This window comes from Orcinus orca, chromosome 12, assembly GCF_937001465.1.
Source record: "Orcinus orca chromosome 12, mOrcOrc1.1, whole genome shotgun sequence".
NCBI lineage: Eukaryota > Metazoa > Chordata > Mammalia > Artiodactyla > Delphinidae > Orcinus > Orcinus orca.
In genome coordinates this window covers 75636148-75655693 of record NC_064570.1, presented here as the reverse complement: position 1 = coordinate 75655693, position 19546 = coordinate 75636148, and the positions used below count along the sequence as shown (strand labels likewise).

Here is a 19546-nt window from a genome sequence, read left to right as displayed (position 1 = left end):
CGTCTACCCATATTATTGAGGGTAATCCCCTTGAAGTCTGATGATTATGAATATTAACCACATCTACATAATGTCTTCAAAGCAATATATAAACTAGTATTTGACCAAACAACCTGGTACCATAGCCTAACCTAGTTGACACATAAAATTAACTCATCTCTCCCTGTAATTTTTCTCTATTACATATCACATACCTACAGATCATGTGCTTGAACAAATAAAGTTAGCTTAAGATACAGTAATTGTCCCCAACTTTCCTTATCTTTTTCCTGACCTGCCCTAATAATATCTTCAGGTCACCCTGAAATCTTTCTGGTTACTCAACATTCTGATGCCAGTCTTTCCTCTGACCATCTGGACTTGAGGTTTGTTCCTCTTCCCTATGGATATTCCCTGTAATGGATCATACAGCACTGACCACATGGCCAGTACCCAACTTGAATAATCCAGGGAGTGGATGAGATGCTGACCCTAAAATGAAGTGTGAAATTTCCTGTCATTTTTCTATGTTTGAAATCTCATCAAACATAATAAAATACCTAGGAATAAACTTAACAAAGGAGGCAAAAGACCTATACTCTAAATAAAAACAAGAAAATATTGATAAAGGAAATTGAAGATGATACAAAGAATTGGAAACATATCTTGTGTTCATGGATTGGAAGAGTTAATGTTAAAAAGTCTATACTACCCAAAGCAATCCAGAGATTTAATGCAATTACTATCAAAATACTCATGGTATTTCTCACAGAACTAGGACAAACAATCCTAAAATTTATATGGAAGCACAGAAGACTCTGAATAGTCAAAGCAATCTTGAGAAAAAAGAACAAAGCTGGAGGTATCATGCTCCCTGACTTCAGACTATACCGCAAAGCTGCAGTAATCAAAAGAGTATGGTATTTGCACAAAAACAGACATATAGATCAATGGAACAGAATAGAAAACCCAGGGATAAACCCACACACTTATGGCCAATTAATCTACAACAAAGGTGGCAAGAATATAAGATGAAGAAAAGACAGTCTCTTCAACAAGCAGTGTTGGGAAAACTGGACAGCTACATGTAAAACAATGACATTAGAACACTCTTTCACACCATATACAGAAACAAACTCAAAATGTATTAAAGACCTAAATGTAAAGCTTGAAACCATAAAGCTCCTAGAAGAAAATACAGGCAGAACACTCTTTGACATAAATCGTAGCAATAAATTTTTGGGGTCTGTCTCTTAAGGCAAAAGAAACAAAAGCAAAAATAAACAAATGGCACCTAATTAAACTCAACAGCTTTTGCACAGTAAAGGAAACCATGGACAAAATGAAAGACTGAATGGGAGAAAATATTTGCAAACGATATGAACAATAAGGGGTTAATATCCAAAATATATAAACAGCTCATACAACTAAATATCAAAAAAACAAACAACCCAAATAAAAATAGGCAGAAGACCTGAAAAGACATTTTTTCAAAGAAGATATACAGATGGCCAACAGGCACATGAAAAGATGCTCAACATTGCTAATCATCAGGGAAATGAAAGTCAAAACCACAATGAGCTATCACCTCACATCTCTCAGAATGGCTATCACCAAAATGACAAAAACAAATGTTAGCAAGGATGTGGAGAAAAAGGAACCCAGAACCCCGGTGGGAATGTAATTTGGTGTAGCCACTATGGAAAACAGTATGGAGATTCCATACAAAACTGAAACTAGAACTACCATATGATCCAGCAATTTCACTTCTGGGTATATATCTGAAGAAAACAAAAACACTAATTCAAAAAGATACATGCACCCCAATTTTCCTTGCAGCATTATTCACTATAGCCAAGATCTGGAAGCAAACTAAGTGTCCATCAACAGATGAATGAATAAAGATGTGGCATATATGTACAATGGATGTTTTCAGCCATAAAAATTTTGCCATTTGCAACACTGTGGAGTGTATTATGCTTAGTGAAATAAGTCAGACAAAGAGAAATACTACGTGTTATCACTTATATGTGGAATCTAAAAAATACAACACATGAATAAATATAACAAAACCAAGTCACAGATATAGAGAACAAACTATCAGTTACCAGTGGGGAGAAGGACGTACGGAGGGGCAAGACAGGGGTAGGCGATGAAGAGGTACGAACTACTATGTATAAAATAAGTAAGCTATAAGGATATATTGCACAGCATAAGGAATATGACCAATATTTTATAATAAATTTAAGTGAAGTATAAAAGTATTGAAGCACTATGTTGTACACCTGAAACTAATATAGTATTGTAAATCAACTATACTTCAATAATAAATAAATAAGTAAATAAATAAAACCAAGGGACCCAAAATGATGGTATCAGAGAAAATAAAAATTAAGAACGCAAGAGGCGAGTGGTATTCAGAGAAATGGCAGGAAACTCTTGTGCTACCATCTTTCTCTGACTTTCCTTTCTTTTTTTTAAATCTGAAACTGGAGTGTTAGGTAACAAGGTAGTCAGTCACCTCTTACACATGTCTACAGAGTTGCACATTTGCATTTTGAAAGAGAATTTCACAGAGACGAACACAAAGAAAAAAAGTCCTTGGCAATACCACTATAGCAGTAACAGCAACTCATTTTTGAACAGCATTTTGACAAATCATTTACATTTAAAGTTGTAATCCATCTTAAGCTCAGTGTGGATCAGTTGTTACCAACCTTGGGCAACATTTTACAAGTGTGACCATAGGCTCTCATTCCCCAACTAGGAATCTATACGTTTAAAATGCAGTCCAAGTGATTCTAATAATCAGCGAGGTTTGGAAACCACTGCACTAGGCAAATGTTCACATTTTAGAAGTTAGAACAACAACTAAGATTCAGAGGAGTTATCTAATTTAGTAAGAGAATATAACTGGTAACATCAGATCAGAGAATTAAATATTAGACTTAGACTTTGATTCTAAAAGAGTGGAACATTTAATGTATATTGTTAGTTGAGAAGTATATGGATTGGGAGATCTGTTCCACCTAGTGGTGATGTAAACCTAAACCTTCCAAGAAAGGTTTATCTTGTGCTCCTTCCAAGAAAGTATACTCAATGAAGCATCCAGCTCACAACAGTAGGACTGGTTTGACCTAAAGAGGAACTTCATGATCCAGCCCTCCGGAATAGGTGTGGGACAGCAGTTTTGTGCTAGATTTCAAGGTCAATTATGTTCTGATAAATTTCAAGGTCTTCCACTTTCTGAAAACTACATGAATTAGTATGAATGAAATTTAACCATCTGTCCTCTTTGAGATGGCTTTGTGCTGTATCAACATATAGGTTCAAAAGTTACAACGCCTTTTACCCTCAAGTTACTTTCAAAGACAGACATCAATGGGAAACATAGGATTCTTTGTGCCAATACATCTTGAAAATCAAATGGCTTGGTTTCTGTCCTGTGCTGTTCAATCTAGAACAGAAAAATTGAGCAATCAACCTCAACATCAGTTCTTTTCACTTGGTTGGTTGATACACCGCCAAGGCTAAAGTTAGGGACCAGCCTGTCACTGAATAATTCTTCTTTGAGGGTCAGTGCTATAATCTGAACTACTGCAAACAACACAGCAGTGTACCCAATCAGTGTTGTGCACACACTCCTTATTTCTTATGGTCTATATATTTTACTGGCTGAGTCCATTCTGAGTTTTCATTAACTTTTGCAAAGATATTCCTATTGAATCTTAGATAATAAGAATGATTAAATAGAGTACAATGGATATAGCCTAAAATAGCTTCAAGGAGTTCAGAGAAAAAGAAATATAGACCTTCCCAGCCTATGTTTCACTGTTTACCTGGAAAGATGTTGAGGCAGTCTCTATTCTTTAAAAATACACTTAAGCATAATTTATGAGAATGCTATAACTTTCTCATTAAAAAGTAACATATATATATATATATATATATATATTAGTGAGCAGGCAGGCAGTTTAAGCCTGGGAACTATCAGAGGAGGGGAGTTTAACCTGGCTATAGGAATCAGGGAAGTCTTCTTGGAGGTGGAAGGACAAAAGAAAAAAGTCATCGAGGATGGGAGAGCCACAAGATGCCTTAGTTCTATGAAACCTGGGCAAAGAAGGCCCAGGACCTTCAAGATCAGGAGGGAGACACACTCACATTTATTCATTCAACAGATATTTATTGAGTGCTTACTACATGCATGATGCTGGGGATACAGTAATGACCAAGACAGATACGATCCCTGCCCTCCTGGAGCCAATCAAGTGGTGGAATATAAAAATAAATGTATAAATTAATAAAAACTGAGCAAGTAAAAAGACAAAAATTAGGGGCTTCCCTGGTGGCGCAGTGGTTGGGAGTCCGCCTGCCGAGGCAGGGGACATGGGTTCGTGCCCTGGCCCGGGAGGATCCCACATGCCGCGGAGCGGCTGGGCCCATGGGCCATGGCCGCTGAGCCTGCGCGTCCAGAGCCTGTGCTCCGCAATGGGAGAGGCCACAACAGTGAGAGGCCCGCGTACCGAAAAAAAAAAAAAAAAGGTTCACGAATCTTAAGTTTAACAACTTGAAGGACTGTCACAGTACGCCAGTCAAGAAATATTAATACAATATTACCAGCACCCCAAAAGGCTTTATTTTACTCCCTCCAAAGCATTTCACCTCTCTCCTTCCCAAAGGTAACTACAATTGTGAGTTCTAACAAAAGAGATTCGTTTTGATTGCTTTTTCCCTTTGTATAAATAGAAAGTACAGTATTCATCCTTTGCTGTCCGGGTTTCTTTCACTAAACTCTGGGTCTGTGAGATGCATCAATGCTGTTTGGATATAACTGAAGTTTGTTCATTTTTCATTGTTATGTACCATTCCATTTCATGAATAAACCAGAATTTATTTATCCATATTAAGACTACTGGACATTTGGATTGTTTCAACTTAATGACGGTTATGAATAAAGCTTCTATGAATGTTTCTGCACATTTATTTTGATGCACATGTGTGTGCATTTCTGGTGGGTATGTACACAGGAACGAAAATGGCTAAGCCATTGGGTATCTAGATCGAGGCAATTTTAGTGGCTGCACTACATAGATACATCCACAAGTTGTCCACAAATCGCACATTTAGATTGCTTTCAATTTGGGAGAAGGGGTAAAGCAAAATAGCAATTTTATAATTTGCAAAAATTTAGCAATCTCCAAAAAGGGCTTAGGCAATTATGGTAGTTTGTATGCTTTGATAAACAATGAGCTCTACTTTATTTATTTTTTTTGAGATAAAGAGCTTACTCTAGGAAAAGAGAAAAATTCAATGAGAGTTGCCTTTTTTGTTTTAATGACCAGGACTTAATTTATTAACCGACTAAGCTCTGCTCTCAAGTTTGCTGGCGTAAAAAGTCCTTGGTGAAGATGTGGCAGGCACTCTGGGCATGAAATTAGGTGAAATAGCGTCTAATCTTACCAATGCCACAGATTATTAATATAGTCTTTTTTTATGGCCACACCATGGCTTGTGGAATCTTAGTTCCCTGCCCAGGGGTTGAACCGGGGCCCTCGGCCGTGAGAGCGCAGAGTACTAACCGCTGGACCTCTGGCGAATTCCCTGCTAATATAGTCTTTTACTTATTTTTGAAATCTCTTTGGGACTTGATTTGCTCATAAATGAGAAGATTAGACTATATTATTGCTAAATTAATTTCTACTCTAAACTCTAATATGATATTTTAATATAAAATTCATATTCCCTCACTAATCTTACTTGTAGGCAGCATTGAATTTTACAGGACTTAGTAAGTAGTAAGTATTTGCAACCCCACTGAATATAACAAATTATCTAGTATGTTATTAGAGTAGCCCAAAATTGTTTCTGATAATTTTCCAGCATGAATAATTATTCTTCATTTAGAGAAGAGATTTTTATCTGTGCATTCATCCTCTAATTCCACTATTGTCATCTTCATAAATTAGATTTGGAGCATTGCAATTTCTATTTTAAGGCTTCCAATTAGAGGAACGACATACTGAGAACAATCACAAATCTGTGATTAGAAAACATTATGCTCTCTAAATATACCAGATTTTAGTTATTTTCTATGAAAAAGAACTCTGAGAATTTCAGAATGTATTGTGACTGCATGGAGTGGAAGTAGAGACACAATTAAAATTGCTTTAATGCACATTAATGAATGAACAACCATCTTTGCGTCACAAAGCTCTTTAAATGAGTCTTTTTTTTTGGTTTTTTTTTATTATTTTTTTTTTTTTTGCGGTACGCGGGCCTCTCCCGTTGTGGAGCACAGGCTCCGGACGCGTAGGCTCAGCGGCCATGGCTCACAGGCCCAGCTGCTCCGCGGCATGTGGGATCTTCCCGGGATCTTCCCGGACCGGGGCACGAACCCGCGTCCCCTGCATCGGCAGGCGGACTCCCAACCACTGCGCCACCAGGGAAGCCCCCTAAATGAGTCTTTTTGATTCTCCAAATAGGCAGTGAGAATGACACTCTATTTTAATAATGATTATGACAGTGTTTTGTGTTTTTTTTTTCAATTTCACCTATCCATATTTCTTAAAGCCCTGGCTGCCTTCAGACTGCAATTTCACAGTTTATCATGTTTCTAGGACATAAATGGTCAGAAGAAATTTCGAGAGTAATGGTAGAGGAAAAGCAGGCAGAAGCAGTATCTCCTTAATGGGCATGGAAAGAAGTGTCTTAGAAGACAGTGAAAAGCTATGTAACTTGAGGTTTGTGCATTTGAGAAGCAGGTCATCTTATTTTCAGTGGGTTTCCATGAGAGCCTGGCACTGCAGGACTGGCCATTTCATGGTTTTAAAGCTCCTTACAGCCCTGTGAGTGCAAAGTACACCGAAGAGCTCCATTTGGCTCCGATTTTACTACAAGGCAACAGTAGTTCACAAACACAAAACTAAACAAAGACTGAGTGACCAAAAACAATTTTTTTTTGATAGAAAGAAGTGTTATACATGAAAGGGAAGTGTTTCAAAGCAAATTGAAAGTTACTTAAAAAGCATTAGGAAAGCAAATAGTAATGTCCAAGGAGAAAAATGCAAAAGTAAAACCAAGACCAAAAAGGCTTTTGAAATTCTTTGTATGTTCCTAAATGGATACAGAAAGATAAGGCTAGAACAGGGAAATAGAAATTGAACAACAGACAGAATTAGAAGGAAAAATAGTCCATTAATGAAGAAGGTAGTATGTTATCAATGAGATCATAAGTTGAGATGTCACCAAAAATACATGTGGAAAAGATTCAGAGGTATTATATATATATGAAATTAGGATTAAATTTAGTATGAAAAGGGGATCTCTTGGCTTCTATGTACTGCATTCCTAAAATGACATTTAGGGTTAAGAAGCGAATAAGATTCCCAAATGATCTGCAGTGAGAGAAAGCATATATAGTGCTGCATTACTCATGATAAATGGAAATAGATTATTATGCCCTGTTCTAGAAGCAACATTAATCTCATGGAAAGATTATATTGGTGATAGTGCAGAGATAGGTTTTCCTTGAGAATTCTATTTCCAAGAGTCCTCTAAAATTCTGAGTCTAGATAGAATCTGTATTAATTCCTTAATAAAATCTCCCTTAAACATCCAAGACAGTTGGTTCTCTCTGCTGATAAAATGAGAAATCTTTAAAGTCCTTTATAAAGCCTTCCCTGAAAGCCCCAGTGGTAGAAGAAGGATTCAGATTTCAGAGGTTTGAATGAGTGGCTTTGAAACGGCCTTACTGCTAGTGGTATCACTCTTGAGGCGTTTGCTTGTGTAAAGGAAGTGGGAGAGGGATCACGCAAGGGGATTTTGAAGACAGAATTCCTAAAACATGTTTGTAGGGTAATGGATATAATGCCAGTGATTCAGATAAAATTCTTACTGTGCTGCAGAAAATGTTTTCTCTTTGCTCACTTATCTTTTTTTTTAATATAAATTTATTTATTTTTGGCTGCGTTTGGTCTTCGTTGCTGCACGCGGGCTTTCTCTAGTTGTGGCACGCGGGCTTCTCATTGTGGTGGCTTCTCTTGTTGTGGAGCACGGGCTCTAGTCATGCGGGCTTCAGTAGTTGTGGCACGTGGGCTCTAGAGTGCAGGCTCAGTAGTGGTGGTGCATGGGCATAGTTGCTCCATGGTATGTGGGATCTTCCCGGACCAGGGCTCAAACCCTTGTCCCCTGCATTGGCAGGCAGATTCTTAACCACTGTGCCACCAGGGAAGCCCCTCACTTATCATTAAATAATGATAGATATATCCATTTCTGGTAATTACTTATGAACAGTGTCCATAGATTTCCTCCATGGTCTTTCTCAGATTTTATCAAGTTGTTGATTAAATTCCATTGTTATTTCTATAGCTGGAGCTCAAGTCCTCAGCTCCTAGATCAGTTCCCAGCATTCATTCATCCATCCATCCATCCACTCATCGACTCAGCATGTTTTTGTAGGTTTTCTGTCTGCAAGATGTTAAACTAGGGTGGTCATTTCAGATTAAGACATCTGAATTCTGATCTTCAATCTCTCTTACTTTGTTCTGTTATACTCTTAACTCATTCAGAATATGAGAAACAAACAACTAAACAAATAAAAAATCATCTTCTGTATGAACTGCAAGGGGTCTTACCCCCTTCTCCTTTGCCTCCACTGGCAGAAACTATAACAAAACAAGGATTAGATTAGAAAAATTAGCTTTGTGAATTAAGTTAAGAGGCAAAGCACAAACTGCAAAAAATGTTTATAATACATGGCGAAGTATGACTGATTTTCTTTAAAGATTTAAAAAAATCAATTGGAAAAGAAAGATTACCAAAAATGGGAAAAATGATGAACAGGCAATTCTCCATAAAACAAAAAAGCAGATCATAATAACATGTGTTCAACCCACAAAGTAAAAAATAATGAGAAAACATATTTTCCCTTTTATACTATCAATGAGTATAAAGAATATGAAAACCTAGTGTTGGGGAAATATTTAGAAACTGCCACTTTCCTATAATGCTAAGGGGAGGGTCAATTGGTATAACCCCTTTTTTGAGGACAGTGTAGACAACATGTATTAAACCTGACAATGTGAATTCTTTTGAACCTAGTAGTACCACTGCTTAAAATTTTTTTTAGGGAATTAATCAAAATCTTATGCAAATATTCATGAATAGTGGGGTTCAGAGCTATTATCTATAATTGCAAAAAGCTGGAAATATCTAATTACCTTTCTTATAACAAGGATTTGGTTAAGGAGGTTATATTGTATTTGTATAATGGTATACCATATAACAATTAAAATTATCTCATAGAGAATATTGACATAAATATGTGTGTTATATTTATTAGTGATAATATTATGCATTTAAAATACAGATATATATGTATATATAAAGCATTTAAATATAGATATCCACATTTGTTTTATATGTACTTGGAGAAAGAGGAATGATAATATTTAAAATGATAATATTTAAATGGTGAGATTATTGTTGATTCCTGTCATACTTTTTTTCAATATTTTTTTGTACTGAGTACATATTATTTTTACAAAGAGAAATAATTGCTATTTTAAAAACATAAGAGTGAATTATGATTCTTTCCCTAATTCCTAATGTTTAGATTGCAGAGAGTTGCAATTTCTGGAGGTATGTATAAAAAGAGATCATGACTTCTGTTTCAAAAGATTAAACCGATTACAGCCTCTCTTTTCTTTCTCAAATCCATAAAAATAAAAAAAAACACTTTTAAATAATATTGACTTTAAGATTCTATAAAAACTTGGGAAAACAAAAGTGGAACTCCTTGATGAACTAAAAGAAGAAATCCCCTTGGGAAGAAAATTAGTAACACCCAATTAAAGAATGCCCAACAATGGGTGAACAGATAGAAAAGATGTGGTATACATGTATACAATGGAATATTACTTAGCCATCACAAAAAGGAAATACTGCCATTTATGACAACATGAATGGACCTTGAGTAAGCTAAGTGAAATAAGTCAGACAGAGAAAGACAAATTCTGTATGGTATCACGTATATGTGAAATCTGAAAAAAGCAAACTTGTAAAAACAGAGAGAGAAATGGTAGTTGCCAGGGGCTGGGGGTTTTGGGAATAGGAGAGATGTTGTCTAAGGGTACAAACTTGCAACGAGTAGATAAATAAGCCCTAGAGATCTAATGCACAGTATAGTATATTGCGGAGCACGGGCTCTAGGCGCACGGGCTTCAGTAGTTGCAGCTTGCGGGCTCTAGAGCTCAGGCTCAGTAATTGTGGCGCACGGGCTTAGTTGCTCTGAGGCATGTGGGATCTTCCCGGACCAGGGTTTGAACCCGTGTCGCCTGCATTGGCAGGTGGATTCTTAACAACTGCACCACCAGGGAAGTCCTCTGTGATTCTTTTTAGTGAATTATTGAACCTGAGGGTAGTCTTGAGGACCTGATGAATTGCACTATGCTGTGTCATCTTGCGAATACAATCAGACTAATCTCTCCCTCTTCTCGATTTAGAACAATCAGAATTCATCCCATACATATTCCCCAGGTTTCTCTTAATATACAGCTTAGCAAAATCTTTCGTTTAACTTCCAGCAAAGAAGAGACAATTATGAAAATGTGACTAGCTTAATAGGTAGAAGAAATGGTCTAAAACTGTTAAATTGAGATAATGAAAGGCTAATGGTAAGTCCTTTTCCGATTCCCCTCTCCCTCCCCCTTCCCTATGGTGGTGTAGGGAAATGGATGGAAGCAGAAAAATAAGGATTGCCAAAACAATAAATCCCAGGGCTGAAGTTCTCAAAAACAATCTAGCTAAATGTGGCTGTCGAAAAAGAAAAATATCCCATATTTACCTAAAAAAAATAATTGTTCCACTCCTTTTGACATTTTTCAGATCTCATTAAAAGTATTATATTCAGACTATATTTTGTCATTACAATAGAAAACAGATCTTCATGTCATAAATAAAATGGAAAGCTTCATTAAGTAAAGTGTTTGAAAGTTCATGAAACTGATTATGTTCAGTCTGTTAGAAACATAGTAATAAAGCATGGTTATTTAATGGTACATAGGAGATCACTGTCAAGGAGATTTGGGTCACTTCTTCCTAGTTAATAGGAAGATAATTGTAAACTTAGGCCAGAAGAATTAAAATTAATCAGTAGGGACTGGATGAGGTAGCTACACATAAAACTTCATCCTCTATGTTATCCAGGCTTGGTCTAGATTGTTAACATTCCCTTGTGATTTAGCCCAAATTAACCACTGACCTCAGGGCATCTATCTACTTAGGTCTAACAAGAAAAGTGTACTCCAAGTACTTTTGCAAACGTGTATAGAGAATACTTGTAGAGGTGATTCTGGAAGGAAGTTATTACTGTCATGCTCCCAGGATCCTTCTTGACTGCTTAACATTTTTGCCAATAACTTGGTTAAAGTTTTCTCCATGTTATCCTGTAATTACTGATATTACCGTCTGTCTTCCCTTAAGGGATTCTAATTTCTGGAAGGCAGGGAATATGTCCTATCAGATTTTTGCATCCTTACAGCCTAACATGGGGTCTTATACATTTTAGAAGCTCAGTAAAGGTTTAATAGAAAACAAAACCATGATAGACTATAACAACAGCCTGGGAAAATATTTCAAAACAATCAATTTTAGAAGAATAAAGGTAAGTTTCCACATATAGTTCCAAAGGTCAAAATTCATGATCACATAATGCAGCATGTGTGCTGGCAAACTGCATGCATTAAATGAAGGCTGAAGAGGTTTTGGATGACAATACAACCTTAAAATTCTCAACAGTATAATGTCATTGTCTAAAAACAATATTGATTAAATTATAATACCTTGACTAGAAGTGTTTCTAATTTTTAAGGGCTGATTATGGTGCACATGGAATTTGGGATTCATTTTTGTATGTCATGCTTTAAAAGTAACAAAGTGTAATGTATAATAATTGTTGAGATAAGAAAGCATAGGAGGCAAGGTACTGCCAAACTGGGGACAGATGTAGAATAGTTGAAGGATTTGTGCTGATTATTTTTAGAGAAGGGAATGAGGAAGAAATGATAGGAATTATTTGAAGAGTTGCTATGTGGCAAAGGGATGGGAAATTTTCTCATATGGTCTTTTAGGGCAACATTAGAATTATATATATATAAGGGGACTTCCCTGGTGGTCCAGTGGTAAAGAATCCGCCTTCCAATGCAAGGGACGTGGGTTTGATCCCTCGTGGGGAAACTAAGATCCCACATGCCACAGGGCAACTAAGCCCACATGCCACAAACTACAGAGCCCACACACCCTGGAGCCCGTGTGCCACAACTAGAGAGAGAAAACCCGCACACCACAGCTAAAGAGAAGCTGGCATGCCACAACTAGAGAGAAGCTCATGCCACAATGAAACATCCCGCACGCCTCAAAGAAGTTCCCACGTGCTGCAACTAAGACCAAAAAAAAAAAAAAGAAGAAAATAAAAAAGAAGAATTGTGTGTGTGTGTGTGTGTGTGTGTTTTCAAATCAATAGAAATACCTCTCACACTAGTCAGACGTATCACAAGAGAGACTGAGCTTAATTCCCTACCAATGGAACCTACCAATTCCCTACCAATGTTGTACCTAATGCACATCCACTTGGTAGCAAAAATATTGGGATTCAGGAAAGAGATGAGCCGAATGACCTTTAAAGTCACTTCAAACCTTTTGAAATTCCATAATTCTATATGTTTTTCATCAGTCTAGTATTTAACCTTGACACATCACGAGCAAAAAAAAATAGAACTTGGTTCCTGTGGCTGTATTTCTTGGCGGCATTTTCTTTGTTATCTTGTAAAACTCTTATCACGCCATACTTATGACAATACTTATGCAATACTTATGCAATACTTATGACAATGGTTTCTAATATAATAAAGGAGAGAAGAATACTTAAAATTGGCTTCCTTTTCTCTTTCCAAAAACAAATGTCCAGGCAATCACAGTGGGCAATGTCGGTATGAAAAGGCAGATATTTGGAAGGAGAAACCCTCTATTTAGAGTGGAATTCAGTCAGCAAATACTGACTAGGCACCTACTATATGCCAGGCGCTGGACAGACTCCTGTAACACATGACAGGAGTCTGCCTTCAAGGAATGCATCTTCCGGGGTTAGGGGCAGGCATATAATAAAATGGCTGTTAAAGTAAGTGAATGGCACTAAAACAGAGATGTATGCAGGAGGCATAAAGGGAACGGCTGGAGTGAATAAGATGCCTTGAAGAAGTGACAGGAAAACATGTGTGGAACAGACAGGTTTGGGGACATGGGGATGGGTGTCCTTGGCAGATATTGGATCACGAATGTCCTCAGATAACAAGATAATGATTCTGGACTTAGAGACATTTCTGACAGCTTTCCTTCGTACACCAGGTCCTCATGGTCTTAAAATGGTCTTACTATGGTCTTCACATGTACAACATGAGACGAGGAAACTCTGAGTCCCATATTTGAATCACAGCTCGAAAAAGTCCTGTGGTACAGAAGCCTCTTTATCATTGCTGAACCAAGGTTTTCTAAATTACTAGCCCAGAGAACCTTAAAATGATGAAATGCTTTTAAACATCTCTTAAGAATAATCATGGAAAACAATTAGAGAGATGCTCTCCCATAGAAAAGGGGAGCCTGGGGAGTTATTGAAGACTTTACATTGGGACGACACATGAACAAACTTTTATTTGGCAAAAGGTCATCCTGAATGCTAAGTGGAGGATGGGCTAGAGGGAGGGAAAGCGGTCCCCTGAGAATAATCCATGTAGGAAAGATCAAGCCTGCACAGTCAGGAACCTTTACTGCCTGGAACCAAGGCTTTGATTTCTGGATGTCAGGCACCACCTTCAAAGCACTCCATACATGGTCTCAGCTCTCAGTGCACATCTTCTATTTTGTTTCTGAGGTGTCTTGTGTTGCTGTTGTGTTGTCTGAGGTTTTGTAAAATGGCCTCTTGAAAATAACATGTCAGCCATATCTTTTTCATGTGAACATCTTTCATGAGGTCTATGTGTTTCCTGTTAAAATTACTCCTGGATATATAGAGGTTTTTATATGCTCTCTCCTTTGTATATTTTGAGTCAGGAGACTACCTGAAGATGTGACCACTTCTAGCAGATGGCGTTTCCCAGAAAAACAAACATGGAGAAGCAAACAGTTCCCCAGAGGCAGCGTGTTTCACAGGTGAAGTTCCTTTCTTGGCCTCTGCTCCCGTGTACCTCATTCTTTTTTTTGTTGTTGTTATTTATTTATTTATTTTTTTTTTGCGGTACGCTGGCCTCTCACTGTTGTGGCCTCTCCCGTTGCGGAGCACAGGCTCCGGACGCGCAGGCTCAGCGGCCATGGCTCACAGGCCCAGCCGCTCTGCGGCATGTGGGATCTTCCTGGACCGGGGCACGAACCCGCGTCCCCTGAATCGGCAGGTGGACTCTCAACCACTGCGCCACCAGGGAAGCCCTGTTGTTGTTAATTTTTATTTTATATTGGAGTATAGTGGATTAACAATGTTGTGTTAGTTTTAGGTGTACAGCACAGTGATTCAGTTATACATATACATGTGTCTATTCTTTTTCAAATTCTTTCCCCATTTATGTTATTATGGAATATCGGGCAGAGTTCCCTGGGCTACACAGCAGGTCTTTCTTGGTCATCTGTTTTAAATACAGCAGTGTGTACATGTCCATCCCAAACTCCCTAATCTATCCCTTCCCCTCACCCTTCCGTGTACATCATTCTTGTTCCTTGTTTTGACCCATCTCTGGGCCCTGCCACCTCATGGGGACTTGATTTCCATTCCTTGCAGTCCTGACCTCTGACCTGACTGGCTCTGCACTCTTGCAGTGACAGTCCTTCTCCTGCTGCTGTATGGTTTATTTCACCGGCGTTGCCCTTCTCCTTGGGGCAGCTCGCTGAAACGGTCAGTATATGCCTGACCCACAGCAACTGGCTCCTCCCAGGCCAGCTGAGAATGTGTCTCTCAACTGGGAAAAAACAAGGTCGGAACAGATATCCTAACAAAGGATATCTCTCATACTTGAACAAGAAAGAGAAACCACCCCCAGTAATAACTAGGGGTCGGCATTTTTTCCAATGGAAATAGAAACTCTTTAGAAATATAATTGGCTAATAAAAAAGTTTTTTGCTTAAGTGATTTTTAGAGCTTATTTTCTAGGGATCTTAGTCTTTGGCCAGATTCAGCCAAAGCTCACAAAGTTTAAAGCTTGTGAAAGTAGACATGATGGCAATGCTTTAGAATATGACATTGCCATTGAGAAGGAAAGAAAACAACAACAACAACAAACCAGCAACTCCCGACATCTGAGAACTCGTCTGATGCTCACCGCTAGCCTATGTTTTTCTCATGTTAGAAATAAACAATCTCAAAGAACACCAGCCTCAGACAAGGTTACTTTGAGATCATCATAAAATGAGGCCAAAGCAATATCTATTTTGGACTCTACTACCAGCCAAATATAAAATATCCCCCATTTACAGCTAATATGAGTGACTGCTGCTTTTTTATAAATTACAGCTTTAACCCAATAAATCTTACCTATAGTATAAATAAATACACTTCAAAAATAAAATAGATTTAAAATCTGACAGATAAGATATATTGAGATACCCAATCATAGAATCATCACTCCAGCTTCCTGTCAACATCCAAATCCAGCCTCAAAAATAATTCACAGATAATACTGTTATAAATTTTTACTTTTTTCTAAAACATAATAATATATAAATATTAATAGATTAACAATAATATAAATCTTATAAAAAGGAGAGTAAATCAGTTCCAAACCTCATCCCACTAATTGAATTATAGTTTTCTCTTGCTTCCTAGCAGCCCACATCTATATTCATATAGAATTTTAATTATCTTATGCTATACAACTATATAAGTGTAAGTCAACATCTTCAAAAGAGTCAAGCATGTGGTATTACCAATTAAAAAACAAAAATGTTGCATAATAGATAAAAATCTAATCAGGGCTGGATACCTATTTATTGTAGAACCCCACTTTTAGAGATTAACTTTGGTTCTTTATAAAGACAATAAAGAAATTCATGGCCATTAAAAATGGAATGACAAGTAGTATACAATTAATCCAATTTAACATGTAAAACTTTAAATGAATAATGGTGGAGTCTGATATTAATTTCCAACTCCTTCCCACTAAGGCCATAGTGAAAACCTTTGGTCAAATGAGGCAGAGAAATATCTCCATTCAGCCTAATTTCCTTTTCTGTATGGACTACATCTTGCCTCCGGGTGTGCATATAGATACTACTTTCCTCTTTCAAAGCCTCTGTTATTTGCCAAAAATGGTCTGTCTCTAAATCTGCAATTATACAAAGATCCTTTTAAAGGCAGATATTTGTTGTCAATGATATTCCTAAAGAGGTCATCATCATTGGAAAATCCCTACCCCTAGTTGCTTATTACTGGGGAGGTTTCTCCTTCTTGGTCCAGCACTAAACTATCCATTGTCTGATTATCTGTCTTACCTGTGTTCTTCCCTGGCTGTGGGACAGGATGGTGTTCCCTCTGCTTCCCCGTGGGTGGGTCCAGATTGCATCTCAGGTGAAACTGAACTCCTGCATTGTCCAGACTGCATCTCAGGTGAAACTGAACAATAAGATATATACTGTGTGACACCAATAAGCGTAGTCTGGGCACAGTATATCAGGCATTTTATTATCCAGCTTTTTAAAACCAAGTCACTCTTCTCATAGACCATAGAATTTAAGTGAAAATTTAATTTCATTTTTTTCTGTTTTTCCTCTTAACAGTATAACATAAAGTTTCTATGTTTCTATAAAACCTTCACAAATATCATTTTAGTAGGGTTCTTAAAATATTTCATCTAATGAATATACAATAATTTAGTAAAACAATTCTCCATATTAGATATTTAAATCTTGCTACCAAATATCTGGAAGCTTTGTTCATATTAGAAGATAAACTCATTTTCTTCACATATGTGCTAAAACAGAAAGGTAAAAACAGTCACCATAAATGTCAAAATGTTTGTTTAGTTAGGCAAATTAAATAGGTAACTTTGGACATTGCAACAAAATTTAAAAGCATATTGATTTTTTATGGCAAAGAACAGCAGGAGTTGCCATTCCTGGTCAGAAAAAGACTTGCTTCCATAAGCCTGGTAAATAATTGGTGATTCAATGACTGACTCACAGATTGAATACAAAACAGCTACTTTACCAGAAGTTGAGAACTTTGTGGGAGGAAAGAGACAGGAGCAAGGAGAGGAAAGAACGGAGAGGGAAAGAGACAGGAAAAGATGGAGAAGAGAGGACAGCTGCATCTACCTTCAAGCAGTTACCCAGTTAGAAATTCTCCAAGGTTTGCTTCCTGGAGCCTTGTGTTTAAATTTCAGAACTACCTTCACAGACACATCTACAGACATTCTTTAACCTCCCTTTTTGTCATTCATTCTAACAATCCTTTTGTCACATTTATACACCTTACTTAACTTTTTTAAAGTTTTCTTTTCAAAATAATGTTAAAATTTCATCTAGTTTTTCAACTCCATTTCAACTCCATTACATTGAGTAAATGAATATTTGATAAAAGCCTCTAATAAACTCTCCTCTTAGAGAGCAACATGTTTTTTTCCTAAATGAAAGCTACGAGCCTAACAACATCTTTGTAAGGCTCCAATAGGGTTATATGAAATGAGCTCCTTCTTTTGGACACATTCCAAACACTTTGCTTCTGTTTATTTAGATTTGTTGTAACTCTTTCTCTTTCAAGGTCATTCTTTTTACCTCTCAAATTCAAGATTGAGAAGCCCTCTCGGTGCAGGTGAGGATGACCAGGTAATTGTGTAGGACCGAGTCACAAAGTGGGGTGGTTAACACTTCCTTGCCTTCTGCACGGGGCAGCCTTTCCTCAAAGTTGTTGCTAGTTAACAAGGCAGTGGCACTGTTCTATTTTTTTTTTTAATTAATGACATTTCTCAACTGTTCTGACAGCATAACAGAAAACTCAGTTAATGGATTTGGATACCTTTTGACATTGATTATAAGTTGTGTGACTGGGACTTTCTTTTATAAGTCCCTTGAAAAGTTGGATATTAATCTTTTCAGCTAACTTGCTTTATGTTACATTGTTAGCAATCAATCAGGCTTGTAATTGACTTTTATAACAATTCTAATACTCATATGACTTTAAGGATGATTGAGCCCACTTTTGTTCTAGCTTCTTCATTGAATATCAGATAACCAAGAAAGACTGTAAGTCATAATTTTAAGAAGCTTAAAGTAAAAACCTCTCTAAACTAAAACATTAAAATTGACAAAATGGGCAAAACTTTAAATCATAATAAGCACTAAAAATTGTCTTAAATATGTACCATGTTAATAAGTCAAGAACTTTTTTTAAATTATATGTCTTTTATGAGTATACACACATACACAAATATATATTCTCTAATGTATCAGCAACCACATCTAATAGATATTGTCCTCAAAAACTAATATTCATCAACAAATGCTTTGAAAGCCATTTGAGGATTAAATAGTTCTATGTGTTGTTTTTGTTAAAACCAGAAACTTATTTCACAGCAACTTCTACCTCTTCCATTATTTGCAGAATACTAATAATTTTTCCAAGAGCCTTTTATGAGCAAGGAGAAGCAAATCATTTTCTCATTATTTCAAACAAATCAAATTTCTAATTATAAAACAGGATACATACAATTAGATAACTGAAGAGTAAGACAGTTTGGGTAGAGTTGCTATTTAATATAAACTTTTTAGACTTATTTTTTATACCATTAATTATGAGTAAGTATTAAATTTGTAGGGATGATGAGTCCAGATAAATTGGGGAGAGGAAATCTGATTGTCTGAATTTTAATTTCTCAAGGAAATGAAAAACAAAAATAAGTATTTATTTTTGGAAAAAATTTATAATAGTTGGGAAAATGAGTTATCCCCACACTTTATTCCCTAAATCGATGTACTAAAAGTGGATGCAAGTGCAGTTCATGCGTAAATTTCTTGATTCATCCTTGTATTTCCCAGTCCAAATTCAACTTATACATTCCTTTGTACATACTTGCTTATATAACCATAAGGTCCTTGTACCTGAACAACAGAAAATCCAGGCTTCATAAACCGAGGAAATGAGGCAAAAGTAGAGATCTACTTTAAATTTCACCCATGGATATAGATACATTTTAGCATGGCAGCTCTCTGGCAAGCTCAAAGTTTGCAGGCATATAAAATTATTTCCTCTGCCCTTTGCCAAAATGTACTTGCAGTAAGTGTGGTTGAGGAGTTTGGGGACAACAGATAGGATGGAGTATGAAATGGACAATACAACTGTTAAGTAGAAATGTTTTTATCACTCTCTACAGGAAAAATGATCTTGGTAACTGATGTAAGTTGTGAACTGTGAAACCGAAATCACCAGATGTTTAGGGTTCTGTCATCTCAACTGTCCTACTGTGGACTAGATACAATGCTATGTTTTTGGATAACTTCAGTAGAATCATAGAGCTAGAGAAGACTTCCTAACTTC

The 19546-nt window shown here is 36.8% G+C and overlaps 1 protein-coding gene across 1 annotated transcript in view; it reads right to left on the bottom strand.

The window, feature by feature from the left end:
* Nucleotides 1-19546, bottom strand: part of LOC117201434 (E3 ubiquitin-protein ligase RNF166-like) — a 516864-nt gene that overhangs the window by 46709 nt on the left and 450609 nt on the right. The gene's annotated exons all lie outside the window — the stretch shown is intronic.